At 44.0% G+C, this 9,795-nt stretch overlaps 1 pseudogene; it reads right to left on the bottom strand.

Annotated features, from left to right (window-relative positions):
* Nucleotides 1–8,718: 8,718 nt before the first annotated feature.
* On the bottom strand, nt 8,719–9,342 carry LOC138835837 (complex I assembly factor TMEM126B, mitochondrial-like; annotated as a pseudogene).
* Between the last annotated feature and the right edge of the window lie 453 nt (nt 9,343–9,795).

Raw genomic sequence — 9,795 nt, 5'->3', positions numbered from 1 at the left:
TCTTTGGGCCTAGATTACTTCACTTAATATAGTTTTTTCCAAGTCTATCAATTTGCTAACAAATAGGGCAATGCCATTCTTTCTGATGGAGGCATAGAACTCCAATATATGTATATATGTACCACATTTTCTTGACCCAGTCATCTACTGAGGGGCATCTGGGTTGGTTCCATATCTTAGCTATGGTGGATAATGCTGTTATAAACATAGTTGTGTTGGTAGCTTTAGTATGGCCTTGTTTGAGGTCATTTGGGTAAATGCTCAGAAGTGAGATTGCTGAGGGAGCTCTATGTGTAGTCTTTTGAAGAACCTCCATAGTGCTTTCCAAAGTGGTTGGACAAGTTTACCACCAACAATGTAGTAAGGTTCCCTTTTGGCCACATCCCCTCCAGCATCTGTTGTTATTAGATTTCTTGATATAGCCATTCTAACTTGGGTGAGGTGGAATCTCAATGTTCTTTTGATTTGCATTTCTTTTATGACCAGAGAAGTTGAGCATTTCTTCATGTGTCTATTGGCCATCCTTTAGTTCCTCTTTAGAGAAGTCTCTAAGTCTTTAGCCCACTTATTAATCAGGTGATTGTTTCTTTGAGGATTTATTGTTGGAGGAGTTAATTTTTTGAGTTCTAAGCATATTTTCAATGTGAGGCCCTTGTCTGTTGTATGGCTAGTGAGGGTCTTCTCCCAATCCGTGAGCTTTCTCTTGATGCCCAGCCATTCATACATTTCTTATGTATTACTTTGAAAAGTCTCAGGATATACCTCAATAATAGAGTGCTTAGCATCCTGGTGCAAGTTCTTGGGTTTGTTCTCCAGTGCATGAAAATATGTATATGATGTTAGAAGAGTGGTTTTGAAAAGAAATTGACAGCATCTAGAACTTAACAGGCTTTCCCTGTCACATTTCTTGTTTCATTGCCTAAGTACTTCCTTTAAAATCATTCAGTGTTTTGATGTATTGCCTAAACCTAGAGTAATACTTTACCAAACATAGCCCATACATAGCCTTTAGACATAGATAAACTGTAGCAGGCCCTGAAATAAAGAAAAGAGCATGAGGAAAATGGGAAGAAATAAGGCAACTATCTTTCTCTACTCAAGGTGACAAAGAATTGTTAGAGGTAGATGGTATGTGTTGCAGAACTCAGGCTACAAAGATGACTTCTTTAGGAAAAATTGTAACCATATTTCCAGGTTTTCTCCCTCCACACATTTGAGTTAATGCATTCTAGAAAGAGTGAGCTACAAACCTAGGAGTCATCAGCAAACTCCATCCCTCCCTTCCAGTTCCACAAGAACCATAAGTAGGGGGACAGGTTTGCAGTAGAGTGGCAGCCTTGTCACATCATCATGCTCTGCTTGTCCAGTTGTTGCTCCAGCCAGAGGTTGCAACCCAATAAGGAATAAAGGACAACTTCATTCCAACCTGTCTTCAAGTTCCCAATTCACTTATAACCTGGTATTAAAAGGGAATTAACTTTGGAATAAAATCCTCCATGGATGGTTTTAACTATATTATTTGCACATTATTTTGTACTTTATCCCTTAATATTTGTATCTGCATAGGATAGTAGCTGTATGGAGTTTTTATGAAGATGAAGTGGGCAAATACATGAAAGCTCACTGCCCACAACCTACTCAGGAAATCCTGACTGTCAGTAGTTTGGGTTTTCCATTGGTCCTAGGGTTTGAACTCAGGGTGAGCTGGGCACTGTCCCTGAACTTTTCTGGCCCATGGCTAGTGCTCCACAACTGTATTCCCAGCTTTTTGGTAGTTTACTGAAGAGACTCATAGACTTTCCTGCCTGAACTGACTTCACACCAGAATCCTTAGTTCTTAGCCTCTTGAGTAGCTAGAATTAAAGGCGTGAGCCATTAATCTATGTATTTCCTGCAGTCTGCCCCTGCACCCTCTTTTAGTTTTCCTCTCACTGTCTAGCTCATTTAATGTCTTTCATTCCTGGCCCTTTGGCTTCTCTAAATGACATTTCTGTGGAGAAATTGGGATTCTTTGCTGTGCTTTTTATGAATAGCCACCCGAGGGTGACATAATAAGATGCAGGTCTACTCACCTAACCACAGTAGACATGGGAAGTAGCCCCTACTAGGTACCTGTGTGAAATCAGCCATTCAAAAATGAAGAGACCTTAGCCAGCTCCTCCTCAGCTCCTTATTTTAAAAACGGAATGCTGAACATTTAAACACATTCAAGCAAGTAGGAAACTGACATGTCCAATTTGTATAACTAGTTGATTATATATTGTAGAGAGCTGCGAGAGGCCGCACCTGGAAGATAGTGCCAGCTTCCGCCCTCCGCCTTCCCGATGGCGAGTGCTCTCTGTGTAAACAACTCCTGATATGGCTAAGGCAAAGAATCTGGCTTGCTTCCCGCGCACCTGAACCTATTGGTGGTTCCCACGTGGCGTATCAGGGTTGGCTACCCAGCGGGTACTTAAGGCTGTGGGGAATTCTCCCCGGGGTTGGGGTCAGAAGATTAAAAAAAGGTCCTGAATAAACTGCAGAGAGAAGAGTCCGGTGTCGCGTCTTCCTTGCTGGTCGAGGCGGTAGCGACACGTGGCGGCCCGTACGGGGAACTCAGCCATAACCCCATCGAGGACTCAGAACTCTCTGCGGTCAGGGTGGTGCACCGGTAAGTCCCCAGGTAAAAGGGGAATCCGCGACAAAAGCGGGGGTAAGTCCCCAGGTAAAGGGAATCCGCCACAAGAGCGGGGAGTAAGTTCCCAGGTAAAAGGGGAATCCGCCACAAGAGGGGGGGGGGATTTTTGCTCTTCTCGGTAGATAAAGAGAGAGTGAGAACCCGGGGCTAGTCAATAGAGTAGCCAAAAGTGAAAGTAAAAGTTTGTTTACCAGCTTTAAATGTTTAAAACATGGGCGCTTCTTCTTCGCACCCAATTAATTTGGCTCTCAATGAGCTACTACACTCAAAAAAGTTAAAAATAAAAAAGAGTACTTTAGAGAGATTTTTGAATGAATGTGACACCGTTGCCCCATGGTTCGCTGTCTCTGGAAGCCTCACGGTGGCCTCTTGGGAGAAACTAGGGAGGGACCTAGATTTTGCCTCTGAACAAGGAACGCTTAAGAGCAGAGTGAGACCAATATGGAAACTGATAAGAGGCTGTCTTGAGGACCAGCGTTGCAGTGAGGCGGTAGAGAATGGTCAGGCCGCCTTAGAAATGCTGCAGGAAGAAAGATCAGAAAGGGCAGACAGCGAAAAGGAGGAGAGCGGGGGGGGGGGGGGGGGGGGGTCATACCCTGATTTTGCCGAACTAGAGACCTCTGAGTCTACAGACTCAGAGGAACTACAATCACTCATAGAACAAATAGAAAAAACAAAGATAAGAAAGAGGAGGAAAGGGAAGGAGAGAGAGGACCCAGATAAAGACGAATGCACACCCTCCGTGCACCGCCCCACACCTTCGGCCCCTCCGCTCTATGCGGAGGACCCCGGAAGTGGCAGCCCCGGCTGTTCTTTCAGCCCAGGCGTGTGGAAAGCGGTCAGAACCGAGTTACATCTAGCCTGTCCAATATTTCAGGATCCACAGGGACAGCGATATCATGAACCCTTAGATTTTAAGGTTATAAAATCTTTAGCTGAGTCTGTGCGGACATATGGAATCACAGCCTCCTTTACTGTAGCCCAGGTGGAGGCCCTAAACAGACATTGCATGACACCCGGTGATTGGAGTGGGCTCGCACGAGCTTGTTTGAGCCCAGGTCAGTATTTAGATTGGAAGGCCTTTTTGATTGAATTTGCTAGTGAAGAGGCTGCGGCCAATCAGGCTGGGGGAAACCCAGCTTGGGACAGAGATATGCTGCTTGGACAGGGGAGATTCGCCAATCAGCAGATAGGCTACCCGGTTCAAGTTTATGAACAAATCAATAAAATTGGCATAAAGGCATGGAAGGCCTTACCAAATAAAGGCGAGGTGAGTGGCAATCTCACCAAAATCCTGCAGGGCTCTATGGAGCCGTTTTCGGACTTTGTTGCTCGTATGGTCGAGGCCGCTGGCAGAATTTTTGGTGACCCAGACGCAGCCATGCCATTAATTAAACAGCTTGTTTACGAGCAGTGCACTAAGGAATGCAGAGCCCCCATAACCCCATATAAGAACAGGGGACTAGAAGCATGGATGAAAGTTTGCAGAGAGCTGGGTGGACCACTAACTAATGCTGGATTAGCTGCTGCTGTGGTGCAATTAACCCAGAAGAAAGGGGCTGGGAAGGTGGCTCAGTGGTAGAGCACTTGCCTTGCATGCCTGAGGCCCTGGGTTTGATTCCTCAGCACCACATAAGCAAAAAGAAATGAAAAAAGCCGGAAGTGACGCTGTGACTCAAGTGGTAGAGCGCTGGCCTTGAGCTGAAGAGCTGAGGGACAGCGCCCAGACCCAGAGTTCAGGCCCAGGAAAAAAACCTATTCAAAAAACGCTGCAAATTTGTCTAAACAGTTGTCTAGTTATCTTTTAGGTAATTGAACTGGGGAGTTCGACAGCCTGATGGAACAGCTCAGGGTTGCCATCGTCATGGTGAACTCGACCCGAGTGGATGCCGGATTGGCGGAGGGGTTATCTTCATGGATCTCCGCTGCTATGAATCATCTTAAGGAATGGGCGGGTTTAGGAGCCCTGACAGGCCTTCTGGTGTTAGCCTCCTTGGTATGTCTGTGGTGCATTTGCCAAATTAGAGGTTCTCAGCATCGCAGTGCAGCCATGATTATCCAAGCCTTTACAGTCATTGGAGCAGGTCAGTCCCCCTAAGCGTGGCTTGCCACCCTAAAACAATGAACACAGATTGCAAAGCCAAAGTACTGCAGTCGAGAGGCATGAGTTTTGCCCTCGAGGAGAGCATGTTTGATTGCACACGGGTTCGATTCGCCTTTTCCCGTCCTTGTGAAAAACGAATCAATGGACAGGCTGAGTCATCCCTAGACAAGGCGCCCTCTGGGAGAAGGCTTGTATGCAGTCCTTGCAATTGCACAACAGGGATCAGACCTCTGTTCTCATCTGTGTTCTTTAAACAAAAAAGGGGGAACTGTAGAGAGCTGCGAGAGGCCGCACCTGGAAGATGGTGCCAGCTTCCGCCCTCCGCCTTCCCGATGGCGAGTGCTCTCTGTGTAAACAACTCCTGATATGGCTAAGGCAAAGAATCTGGCTTGCTTCTGCGCACCTGAACCTATTGGTGGTTCCCACGTGGCGTATCAGGGTTGGCTACCCAGCGGGTACTTAAGGCTGTGGGGAATTCTCCCCGGGGTTGGGGTCAGAAGATTACAAAAAGGTCCTGAATAAACTGCAGAGAGAAGAGTCCGGTGTCGCGTCTTCCTTGCTGGTCGAGGCGGGTAGCGACAATATATATATAATATTTTTATGTATTAAGCAAGTAATAATGTTTTAAGTGCTATTTCCAATTGTTTTTGGCCAAGACTAGTGCTTTGCCACATGAGCCACAGCTCCACTTCCAGCTTTTGGGTTGTTACTGGGAGATAAGAGTCTCACAGACTTTCGTGCCCAGGCTAGCTTCACACTGATTGTCTGATCTCAGCCTCTTGAGTAGCTAGAATTAGAGGCTGAGCCACTGGTGCCTGGCAAAAGTGTGTGTGTGTGTGTGTGTGTGTGCGCATGTGTGGATTGTGTGTGTGCGTGTGTGTACATGCATGTGTATGTGTGTTCACCCACACACACCCCTATTCTGGTTCTTGAAGTCAAGGCCCTTTGCTTTTACTTGGACTTTTTCCTCCAAACTGTCACTTTACCACTTGAGCCATATTTCCACTTCCAGCTTTTGCTGGTAAAATAAAAATAAGAATCTTTTCTGTTTGTCTGCCTGTGTTGTTTTGGTCAGAGATCCTGAGGTCTCAGCCTTCTGAGTAGCTAGGATTACATTGTGAGCCACTATTACCCAGCATTAACCTAACACTTTATATTTATGGGACAACCCAAGTTCTGAATTTAACTGAGACTAATGGTTATGTGGGGATATTGAGAGGTACAGAAACATGGGAAGGAGAGTTTTCTGTTGCAGTTGTTCATATTTGTTTCAGGAAAAAGACCTGTAACTCTAATGTGTATTGTGCTGTTCAGAGAGAAGAGAAAGCTTGAGAAACTAATTGTAGAGAATGGGAGACTGAATGAGCTAAAGAAATAGAGTGGCATTGAGATGACTAAAATGGTCTTAAGAATTCATCTGAAGTTGATGCTCATGAAGGTAAAATGGACATTTTTCCTTGCTGAGTGAGTTTTCCAGCAGAACTAAACTACCTTTATGCAGGGGGAAATCACAGGTGATCAGAATCAGTGATTGGTCGTAAACTTGGGAGCAATAGACAATGTCAAAATGTTCATTAAGATTATCAGCCTGGTATTGTTGTACACAACTGGCATGAGGAAGGACACATGCAGACAGCATGAAGAAGTCGTAGGTTTCCAGGACCCCTGCTTTCCGTCCTCTCATGGCTAAGGCCACGACTCATGTTACCATAGTTCTGTTTCCTCTCAAGTTTCATTCTTCTTCTTACATTAACCTTCTTTGTGAAGATTTAGGGACATGTTGAAATTGTTAAGGAACTGGGACAGTGATTTGGCTCTTTGGAACAACCCTCTTCCATGCAGCTTCCAGCTTCAGGAAATGGTAGAAACCATAGGAAAGACAGGAGAGGCATCGTGCCATCTAGCATTTTAGAAATGAAAAAAAGTACAAAAAAAAGAAAGGTTATCTTTGATATGTGACTCTTTTTTCATCTGCAAATCCTTCATTGTTGCCTCCTCTTTGTTCCCCCTTACCATTCCTTCCCATACTCCCATACTCCCTCCGGCCCCCCCCCCCCATCCTACCTCCCCCTCCCCGCCAAAGTTGTAAAATTCATTTTTCTTTTTTCTTTTTTTTTTTTTTTTTTGGTCCGGTCATGGACCTGAACTATGGGCTGAGCGCTGTCCCTCAGCTCTTCAGCTCAAGGATAGTGCTCTACCACTTGAGCCATAGCACCACTTCCGGCTTTTTTTTTCTGGTTATGTGGTGCTAAGGAATCGAACTCAGGGCCTCATGCATGCAATGGAAGCGTTCTACCACTGAGCCACCTTCCTAGCCCCTAAAGTTCATTTTTCTACATAACGACTTGTTGTTTCATTTCTTCATACAATTCATGTAGAACTTTATATGAAGATGTTGACTCTTCTCATTTGCTTTTTTTTGGCTTGTCCTGGAGATTGAAATCTAGGCATGGGTGCTGTCCCTGAGTTTCTTTTGCTCAAGGGCAGCACTGTACCTCTTGAGCCATAGCACCACTTCTGTCTTTTTGGGGTAGTTTATTGGAGATAAGAGTCTCATGGAGTTTTCTGCTCAAGCTGGCTTCAAACCAGGATCCTCAGCTCTCAGCCTCCTGAATAGCTGGGATTAGAGCCATGAGGTAGATGTTGACTTTTAACATGTCTCCATATTGTAAATTTTTGGGTTCATTTGTTTTCCATTCATTTGTTTACTGATTTCTTTAACTTCAACTCATGTTATTACCCTGCTCCTTACAGGGGAACTGAGGCAGAATGAGGCCCCCTAGGCTCCTCTGTAGAATTTATATCGAACCTTCTCTTGTCCTGGCCATCAAAAGTAAGAATACACAAATATGCTTTGAGGTGGTTTCTGATGGGTTTTATGAATAGATATAAACAGGAAGAACTTTTTATGTGTATGCCAGTCATGGGGAAGAACTCAGGGCCTGGGCACTGTCCCTTAGGTTTTGTGTTCAAGGCAAACACTCTAACACTTGAGCCATAACTCCACTGCTAGATTGGTGGTGGCTAATTGGTGATAAGAGTCTTAGGAACTTTCCTGCTGATACTTGCTTCAAACAGTAATTCTCAGATTTCATTCTGTTGAGTAGCTAGGGTTATAGCAGTTAGTCTATGGCACCCAGCCCAGCAAGAACTTTTATCAGTGTATGTGGTGCTTGGAAGGGAATTGTAGCTCATGTCTTGCACAGCTGTGCTAGTGCTCTAACACTGGACTCCACAGCTAACCCAGGAACATTCTTAAAATTAAGGAATAGTAATATGCTTTGTGGTCACTTGTTTTCTAGGAGAGATAGAGAAAGAACATAGACCACAGTGGACTGCCTACAGCACCCATGGCTATGTTGATGCCCTTCCAGCCTCTACATGAGTCCTTTCCTATTAGACGTAAAGTTGGACAAAAGAATATTCATTTCTCTTCTATGAATTCTTCTTTATGTGCAGCGTGAGGGTTTAGACTAGTGGTTTTACATTGGCTACTCGAGCACTTTACTACTTGAGCCAAGTCCCCAGTCATTTAGCTAACATTATTTTTTTTTTTTTCTGGTCGTGGGGCCTGAACTTTGGGCCTGGGCGCTGTCCCTCAGGTCTTAGGTCAAGGCTAGTGCTCTTCCACTTGAGGCACAGTGCCACTTTCTGGCTTTTTTCTTTTTGTTTATGTGGTACTGAGGAATCAAACGCAGGGCCTCATGCATGCAAGGGAAGCGCTCTACCACTGAGCCACCTTCCCAGCCCCTAATATTATCTTTTTTTATAAGAACATTTATTCAGTTATTACATACTTATCAAGTATCTGACATAGACCAGGCAAACAGAACAGAAACAGGAATTACTTTTCATTCTTTCAGCAATGGCTACATCTTCATTATGAAAAAAAAAATCGGCCTATTGAGTTAGCCTCCATCCATTGTTTGGTTAATCTTTACATATAGTATTTAAGTGTGCTTTCATATACTGCATAATGTCATAGACTATTAACTAGTCCAAAGCATGTCTGAAAGATCAGAGGACTTACCATTAGTTTAATTTCTGTTTGACAAAGAAGCACCCAGTGAAGTAAAACTCTTCCTTTTGGTGACATGGAACAGTATGGTACTTGACTGCCAGATGTCCATTTTTAGAAAAAGCCAAAGCACTGGGATGTAGTATACCACATACTATACTAACCTGCAAACTTCTCAGGATGCAATTTTCCTTGCATCCTGAACACAAAGCATCAGTTACAAGGAACTTGTAAGTAACTACTGAAGATAAAAATGGAAGTGTAGTCAATGATGAATATGTCTTCAAAGTGTCATAATTGACTTTCAAGCAGCTTCTGAAGACCAAGTTTGCTGATATTCCAGAGTTGCTAGCTGTTGTTCCAAGCAGGATTGTTCCATTTATATTTAAGGCCTTTTCTTTTCTAAGTGATTCAATTTTTTTCTATGATATGCATGACTACTGGTCTTCTAAGTTTTGCATCTGTTAGGGAAGAAGTTGGATGACCAGGTGGCTATACTGCTATCTTGGTGTCCTCGGGCCTGGCGTCTCTCACCGGAACCATACCTCCTAACATTATCCTTTTGAGATAGAATCTCCCTAATTTTCCTGGACTGGCCTCAAACCACAATTTCTCAGTTTCCTGAGTCAGTGGGATTATATGCATGCATCAATCATCCTGCTAGGCAGTCTTCTTTTATGAATCCCAAATAAATGCAACATGGATAGATAAATTACTCTCAAAATGTACACATTCTATAGCATCTATATTCCTATATATAATACTTGTATACTTCAAAGCAACCTTCTTATAAGTTTATCACACAAAAAGTAAATAAAGATATACAGTCTAGCCAGGTACCAGTGGCTCGCACCTGTAATTCTAGCTAATCAGGAAGCTGATTTCTGAGGATCAAGGTTTGATGCCATCCCAGGCAGGAAACTGTGAGATGCTTATGTCCAATTAATCACAGAGAAAGATGGAAATGGCACTGTGGCTCAAGTGATAAAGTGCTAG

The sequence above is a fragment of the Dipodomys merriami genome, unplaced genomic scaffold, assembly GCF_024711535.1.
Source record: "Dipodomys merriami isolate MVZ:Mamm:240054 unplaced genomic scaffold, mDipMer1.0.p SCAF_10, whole genome shotgun sequence".
In the NCBI taxonomy this organism is placed as follows: domain Eukaryota; kingdom Metazoa; phylum Chordata; class Mammalia; order Rodentia; family Heteromyidae; genus Dipodomys; species Dipodomys merriami.
The sequence above is the reverse complement of the archived record's forward strand: the minus strand, read 5'-3'. Positions and strand labels throughout refer to the sequence as shown.